Source organism: Octodon degus, unplaced genomic scaffold (genome assembly GCF_000260255.1).
Source record: "Octodon degus isolate 3935 unplaced genomic scaffold, OctDeg1.0 scaffold00265, whole genome shotgun sequence".
Lineage (NCBI taxonomy): Eukaryota > Metazoa > Chordata > Mammalia > Rodentia > Octodontidae > Octodon > Octodon degus.
This window is the reverse complement of record NW_004524841.1, coordinates 1,080,462-1,089,488: the sequence shown is the minus strand read 5'-3', so window position 1 is coordinate 1,089,488 and position 9,027 is coordinate 1,080,462.

Genomic DNA, 9,027 nt, shown 5'->3' with positions numbered 1-9,027 from the left:
AATTAAATCAGAATATTGAGATGCTATCTTAAAAGACAAATAGAAACCCCATGTTTCATAGATTTGCCAGGACTGGTGTAGGCTGTGCATCAGCATCAACTGTTTTCATCTAATATGATGAGCTAAGAAAGACATCAACAGTTTTCCTGCTTTTCTTTATTCTACATTTCTGTGCTGCTGCTGCTACTTATTGTGTGTTTGCACTGTTTAATGTATTCAGTCAACTACTAGTCATGATTGGTTGACTTCAAGCTCTTTTTGAGAGAAATTATGTACCTGTATGTACATGTGATTGTTTTCTTTTTGAGACAAGGTCTCATTATGAAGTTCAGGCTGGTCTTTCACTCACTTTGTAGCCCATGCTGGTCTTGAACTTGTAATGATCTTCCTGCCTCTGCCTACAAAGTACTGGGATTACAGGCATGTGCCACCACATGCAGAACAGGCTTAAAATCTGACAATTGTGAACGATGTCAATTTTCATTGACATGAAAGGGGAACTTATAATTCTGAAATTCAAAAGGGGAACTTATAATTCTGAAATTCAAAAGCAAGCTATATTCATTCTTTTTAATTCTGAAACAAAATTTGTCATCTACAAAAAACTCATAACTCTATTTGTTTATTTGTTTGTTTGTTTCTGGATTTGACTCAGTCAGAGATATCTTTTATTTAGAACATTAAGGATTCTGAAGAATTTCTTTTTTAGATTTGTTTTCATTATTACAATTTTGCAGTACGCAATGTTCATACTCATTGTGGTAAGTTGGGATGTGTACCGCACACATCTTAATTCCTTTCTTTATTAACTTAGTGCCCTCCCAAAGACCTATCTCCCTACCTCATAGTGCCTATATTTTGCTTTGCTCTTTATTTATATGTGGGTTTCTCATGTAATAACATCAAGTGATAGTTAAGCTTTTATGTCTAGTTTATTCCACTTAACATTATAGCCCCAAAGTACATCTATTTTTCTACAAATGACTCAAGTTTGTGTTTTCTTTTGGCAGAGTGGTACTCTACTGTGTATAAACACATTTTCTTTGTCCATTCTCTATTGCTGGACAAATAGGCTGCTTCCTAGGTATAGCTATTATGAGTTCTTCTGCTATAAAGTGGGTGTGGTGTGCATGGAACTCATAAATCTTTTTTTTTTTTGTATTTAGTACAGGATCTACAGGTTCTTCATGGTGTCATTACATAGATCAGACTTGGAGTACTCTGCCTGCGTTCAGCCTCTCAAGAGCTGGGATTACAGGCATGTACCACTTCGCCTAGTCTCAATCGCCACCTCAGCCTGCCCTGGCGGTGGGTCTGGCACAGCACTCTGGGGATTGAACACAGGCCACTGCAGTCTGGCCAAGCAGGCACTTTAATCTGCTGAGCTACTTGACCAGCCCAAAGTTTATAAATCTTAATTGCAGTTCTTGGTTTTAGTAAGTTATTGTGTTTAGAAAAAAGTATTTCACTGACCTTAGCAGATCCAAAAGCTACAACTCTTGTTGCATAGGTCCTGTTTTAACTTTTTAAAAAAATTTTATTTATTTATGTGTGTGTGTGTGTGTGTGTGTGTGTGTGTGTGTGTGTGGCCAGCTCAGCCCACCAGGGGGCGGCCCTGGCTGGCATGTGCTGCTGGGGGATTGAACCGTGGTCCCTTTGCTTTGCTAAGCTTGTTCTAAGTAGGTGCTTTAGACCACTGAGCCATCTCGCCAGCCCTGGTCCTGTTTTAACTTGATCTTAGCCATCCAGCAGAAAAGTATAAAAACAAAATATAAGAAGTAAAGCCATGCTGTTATGTTGAGCTGTAGGGGACTCAGGTCAACAATTTCTGACATTGCCAGTCAAACGAGAGACCCAATAGTATTATGGATTACTGGACTCTTTTAGGATATTTTGCTGAGCTAACACACCTATAATATTCAAATAACAGAACTAAACAAGAAAAGGGGATACAGATGAATGTCCATTTTGTATCTGTGTATTCAAAATGGTTAGGATAGATATATAGTTACATTCTCTTAATGAATAGAGGGATTTGTTCTAATGGTGTTTGTAAATAGGATATCATGTCTGCATCTTGTACAGCAATTAACCACTAGGAAGAATGTATGCAATGTGTTAATTATTGAAACTGTCCTACCAATTAGTTTTGAAACTGTCTCATTGCTCCTTGATTCTCAATAAAATTATGAAAGAAAAAAAAAAAAAAGAAAATAGTAAATCAAGGGCCTGGGAGGTAGCTCAGTAGAACAAGCACTTTCCTGGCAAGTGTAAGGTCCTGAGTTTAATCCCCAGTACCTCAAAAACAAACTAACAAAAAAAGGTAATGTAGATAACCTCCCCAGGGAAGGTGCAGCATCCACACCCACAATAATCAGCCACAAACTCCAGAAGCTTCCCCATGACTGCATGAGGCTGTGGCGGGTGACACCTAGACAATGACCATAACAAGGGTATAGTTGATAAACTGGCTGCTGTTTTACTTGTTTCTCATTTTCACTTAAACATTGCTCATAATTTCTTCTCTTTTTCTTTTTTAAATAATATAAAATAGTGATTGAAAAATACAAGATTAAAAATGATACAAAATTTCACTAAACAATATAATAGGAATTCATCAATGGTTGCTTTACTGCACGATGCTGTCTTCAAAGTAGTTGTTAAGGCTACTTGACATAAACATACAAGATCCATTAAAAAAAGAACAAAATAATAACAAAAACATTGGAATAAATTGAAAAGAAAAAAAGAATGAAAAGAAAATTTAACTGCTTTTTATGCAAACTATTCTGGATACATGCCTAATTATATCTTTCCCCTTTCATTGGTTCTTTTCCTCTTCCCAGTTTTTCCTTCCCACTGAATAACTTCTTCCCTTTCACAGTATCTGTTGTACCTTTTAGATTTTAATTACTCTTTCAGGTTTTCACACTAGTTAGATAATAAGGTGTTTGCATGTATGGGTCTGATTAATCTCACTTACCTATATAGTCTCTAACTGCATCCATTTATATTAAAAAAAACCCTCAAATTTATCTTTTTTATAGCTGAATAATACTCCGTTGTGTAAAAATACCATATCTTTTTTATCCATACCTCAGTACATGGGCATTTGTGTTTTATCCAAGATTTAGCTATGAAAAATTGTTTTGCTATAAACAACACACCATTGTTGTATGATGATTTCAATTCTATTAGAAAAATACCTAGGAGGGGAATAATCGCCTTAAATGGGACCTACAATATTTGCTTTCTGAGGAATCTCCATACAGATTTCCATAATGATTGTACCGCCTGTTGTACCACCAACAGTGGAGAAGGGCTCCTTTTTCCCCATAGTCATTCTAGCATTTGTTATTTTTTGACTTTTTGATGATAGCTATTCTTTCTGGCATAACATGGAATCTTAGTGTTGTTCTAATTTGCATCTCTTGAATAACCTATGATGTTGAACATTTTTTCATATATTTATTTGCCATTTGTATCTCTTCATTTGTTAAGCATACACTCATCTCATATGCCCATTTTTGAATTGGGTATTTGAATTTTGGAGGCCTAAATATTTTTAATATTTTTATATGTTCTAGGTATGAGTCCTTGTCTGAAGGACAGTCCAATTTTTTTTACCAATTCATAAAAAGTCTTCTTTTTACTCTGTTAGTGATTTCTTTTGACATGTAGAAAGTTTTCAAAATGATGAGATCTCAACTGTGGATTCTTTGAAGTATTTCTCATGCAGTTTGATTTTTGTTCATGAACTCTATGCCTACCCCAATGTCCTTAAGGGTTCTACCTAGTTTCTCTCCCAGATTTAGCATTTCAGATTTAATATTTAAATCTTTGATCCATTTTGACTGTAGTCTTGCACATGTCTTTAGACATGGGTCTATTTTAAGCCTTCAGCAAGTGGCAAGCCAATATTTTCAGCATCACTTCTAAAGAGGCTATCTTTCCTCCAATGAACATATTTGACCATTTCCTCAAAGATAAGGTTCCTGAACTTTTTGTAGTTGTGTCTACATCTTCTAATCTGTTCCATTGATACTCATTATGTTTTCTTTGCCAGTAGCATGCTGATTTTATTATAGTAGCTTTGCAGTATAATTTTAAGTAGGGATAGTGATGCCTCCTGCCTTTCCTTTGTTACTCAGGTTTGTTCTTTTTTCTCAATCTTTTCTGTTTCCAGAGGAATTTTAGGAATGCTTTTTCTAGATCGAGGTATACTAATGGTATGTTCATTGAGACTGAATTAAATATGTATACCAGGTTTGGGAATATGATCATTTTCATAATGGCTCTTCCTATCCAGGAGCTAGGAATATTTTTCTATTTTCTAAAATCTTCAATCTCTTTTTTTCAGAGTACTATCATTTTCATTGTCTAAATCTTTCACTTCATTTGTGAGTTTGATTCCTAAGTATTTTATTTTAGGAATCAATCAATGTGAAAAGTATGGTTTCCATAATTTCTCTTTTCCCCCCTTTTTTGGTGTATAGAAATAATATCAGTTTGCAAAAAATCTTATTTATTTATTTATTTATTTATTTATTTATTTATTTGCTATTACAGGTTCTTGCTATGCAGTTCAGACTTGTGGTGATCCTCCTGTCTCAGCCTCTCCAGGACTGGGATTACAGGATTGGGCCACCATACCAGGTTTCGGGGTCAGCACAGTACACATGGTTTTCTAGGGCTGGCAAGCCATGCAGTGCAGGTGATTAAACTCAGCTTTTTAATTTTATAGACTTATATTCAGCTATTTTATACCTTCTTGATTCACATTTTGTAGTTGATATGTATCTATGAATCTGTCTATTTCTTCTGTGTTTTTCATCCTTTGAGAGTAAAGATTTTGGAACTAAGTATTGATAATCTTAGGAATTTCTATAGGCTCCTTAGTGTTTTTTGTTCTTTTAATTGCTTATTGAATGAATTTGAATGTTTTCTTTCCTTTTTTAAATGAAGTTGGCTGGAGGTTTATCAATTTTATTGATTATTTTAAAGAACCAACTCTTTCACTGGTTGATTCTTTGTATTGTTTTGTTCACCTCCATTGCACTTATTTCTGTTCTAATCTTTATAATTTTCTGTGTTCTTTGAACTTTTGGATTCACTTTCTCTTCTTTTTCTAGGAGTTTGAGGTGTAGCATAAGATTGTTCATTTGAGCTCATTCTGTTTTCCTGAAGTGAGTATTTACCACTATAAATTTCACTTTTAAGATAGCTTTCATTGCATGCCACATGTTCCAATAAATTGTATCTGCATTTTCATTAGATTGTGTATATTGTTTAATTTCTTATTTAATTTCATCCTTGACCCACTGATTGTTCAGGAAGGTATTATGTAGGTTCCATGTATTTTTAGTGTTTGTATTGTTTCTTTTGTCAATAATTTCCAGTTTAACTGGACTATGGTCTGATAATATACAAGGGATAGTTTCAATTCCTTTGCATTTACTTAAGTATATTCTATGTGTTAGCACATGATCTATTATGGAGAATGTTCTGTGTGTAGTTAAGAAGCATGCATACTCTGATGCTGCTGGGTAGAACACAGTAAATTTCTCAGTCCATTTCTTCACAAGTTTGGTTGAGTTCTGTTATTTCTTTGCTCATTTTTTGCATGGTGCATATATCTCTTTGTGTCAGTGGGGTACTAAATTCTCTTAGTAAAATTATGTTATTGCACATTTGATTATATCTTGTCTGTTAAAATTTGTCTAATATAGTTGGGTGCTCCTATATTGGGTGCATATATATTTATATTGTTATTTTTTCCTCTTGCAATTTTCCCTTTAAAAGTATGTAATGACCTTCTTTATGTCTTTCAATTACATTTGGTTTGAAGTTGACATTGTCAGCAACCAGAATAGCCACCTTTGTTTTTTTTTTTTTCTGTGTTCCTGTCGAATATAGTATTATTTTGCAAACTTTGACTTTTAGTCTATGAATTTCCTTTTGAGTTAGAATGTTTTTCTTGTATGTAGCATATTGCTGGATTTTGTTTCTTGATCTACTCTGCCTATCTGTTTCTTTTGATTGGTGAAGTTTGGTCATTTACATTGCTTTGTCATGTTGGTTTCTTACTGCAGAATCCCTCCTTTCTCCCTATGCTTAATTACTTGCACTGCTTGGTAGTTCTCTTCTGTTCTTTCTTTCTTTCTTTTTTAAGTTGTGGTCTTTTTTGAGTCTAAAATATCTGCCAGTAGTCTTTGTCCTGTTGATTTGGTTGTCATGAATTTCTTCAGTTCTTCTTTGTCATTGAAATATCTAATCTCTCCATTTAATTTAAGATAGTTTTGCAGGGTACATCAGTGTAGTTTGAAAGTTGTTTTCTTGAAGGGCTTTGTTTCAGTTACTCTTCTCTCATTGCTGGGAGAAATACCTGACACCCAAAATGAAGGAAAGAAAGGTTCATTTAGCTCACAGTTACTGGAGGTTTCAGTCCACACTCAGCTGGTTCCAAGGCAAAGTAGCACATAACAGAGAGCAACCTTTCATGGTGGCAGTAGAGAGCAGAGAGCAAAGAGAAGGCCAACAGCTCTGGCAGCTAGCTAGCTTCTTTTCCTTCCTTACACTGTGATGTAAATTACCTGCCCCAGAGGAGGTGCAGCATCCATACCCATAATAATCAGTCACAAACTCCAGGAGCCACCCTATGACTGAAGGAGGCTTTGAGGGGACAACTAGACACAACTATAACAGTCTTCAAATATCTCACTGCAAGATCTTCTTGCTTTGATGGTCTGTGTTGAGAAATCTTCCATTCCTTCTGATGGGCTTTCCTTCATAGGTGATCTGTTTTGTTTTGTTTTGTTTGTTTTTTTCTCTCTAACAGCTTTTAATATTTTGTTCTTTTGCTGAGTTTCTGGTATTATATGTCTGGGTGAAGATTTATTTTCATTATGACTATCTGGATTTCTATATGCTTCAGTTACTATATATCAGGTTCTTTTCCCACTACTATTGGGAAATTTTCTGCTACTATTTCTGCAAACACTCTTTTCTTGTCTTTTGTGTTAACTCCAACTATTTTGTTGGCATTTATTAGTCTTTGCATCCTCTTGCGGCTGTTAATTGTTATTTCTTGGTTTCTCATTATCGTTAAGAGATACTTTCATGTTCACTAGCTGCAATGCTATCTAAAACTCTATCTTCTGTGTTGTAAAAGCTGTTTTGTTAGCTCTCAAGTTATTCTTAATGTCCTGGATATCTATCTGTTTGAATCTTTCCATTCATTATAGTTCTTTCCTTTATTGTTCACTCAGTGTTTCTATCATTTTCTTTTTCCCTCCTTTATTTTTATCTATGCTTTCCTTGGATGTACTAAGAAATTCTTTCATGATTGTCATCATTTCATTTTTTACCTGAGAGATCATTTCTGACCTGATTTCTTCCATAGCCTGATGGAGTTATTGATTTACTTCAGTTGCTATCATCTCAGAAATTTCAGGAGTGTGATTTCCAAGTTCTTCTATGACCTTGTCTCCTGGGTGGGCAAGAGTTCCAAGATTGTCTTTTGTACCTTCTTACTGTCATTTTTTAAAGCCCCCAGTTTTCTCCCTGACTTTGTAGCAACTGTAGGTGGACAGTGTGCAGGTACTCAGCAGAGTGTGAGGGTGGGGTAGGCTCACCAAAGCTCCTGCTGTGTGGGGTTCAATGTGGCCTCCACTTCACTGAGAGGAGGAGCAATCTGCTGTTCAAAAAGGATCTGATGATGATGAGTGTGGGATGAAGTTTGACAAGGCTTTCTCAATGGTGGAACTGGCAATGTAGTGCTCCCCAAAGCTCCTGCGGGTTCCTGTGGTCGTTATGTCTACCTAGTGGTTGGGCTGGGGAAATAGCTCAGTGGTATAAGCACCTGCGTGGCAAGTACAAGGTCCTCAGTTCGATCCCCAGTACCAAAAATAAATAAAATATGTCTAATTGTGGTATTCAGGGTGATGAGGGGAGGCCTGGCTCAGGGAAACTCCATGGTGGGTCAGTTGCATGGGTGGGGCTAGGGCTGCCAAGTCTCCCAGGCATTCTTTTAGATGAGTCCTGGCAGCAGGGCTCCTGCATGTAACTTCTTTCATATTATAGAAACAGTACTGCCAGTTGTCTCAATCAGTAGTGTTCTTCCATTTTTAACAGGTAGTCCACAAATCTTGCAAGATATATTTGCTCAAAGTTTTGAATGCATTAAACATTAGTCATACTAATATTTGTATGATTATTTTAAGAAGTTATTAAATGATTTAAAGCATCAAAATGTATAGTGTCACTTCTCTTTTGACACTGGTCAGTATGAAATTTCAAAAGTCTCAGAGTATTATATTTTCAGGATTAGTAAATACATGTAATGTTATGTGAACATTTTGCTTAATTGAAGTAGATAGATGTACTTGAGTGTTAAATGCAGGCATATATATAAAATTACAGTAAACTATACATACACTTGAACAGATATACATGTATATATGCATAAGTATACATAATTTTTACTTTTGTCTTTGAAAAATGACTTGCTTTTTCTTCAACAAATTTTTCACTACAAAGTTCAAAGCTTACTTTCTATCTCTCTATGTAAAAGAACTGTTTCTGATGCTTTTTAGTTTATTACCTAATCCTTATTAAATCTTCTGATTGCTCTTCTTTTACAAAGTTTAGAATTAGTTTTTCTTGGTTACAAATAAAACTGAAGCTTAACTTCACTTTTAACTAGAGACTGAAGACCACACACAATTATGTAGAGTCAAACAGTTGAGGAGTTACTCCTAGATTTTTATATTTATTTCTAATTAAGTACCATTTTCTTCAATGATCATACAACACTTATCTTGAGAAATGTCCTCTACATCCCAAAGCAACTGCCTAGGATTCTGGTAAAGAGAAGCAAAATGGTAGGTGATTAGAGTATAACTGGAAAAAGGACATGTCTTAGGCACAAATCATATTTCCAAAGTACCAAACATCAAATGTAAGGAGTACATTCAAAGAAATATTCTTGAGAATTTCAGTCTGAAAGTATATATTAGTATATTTATA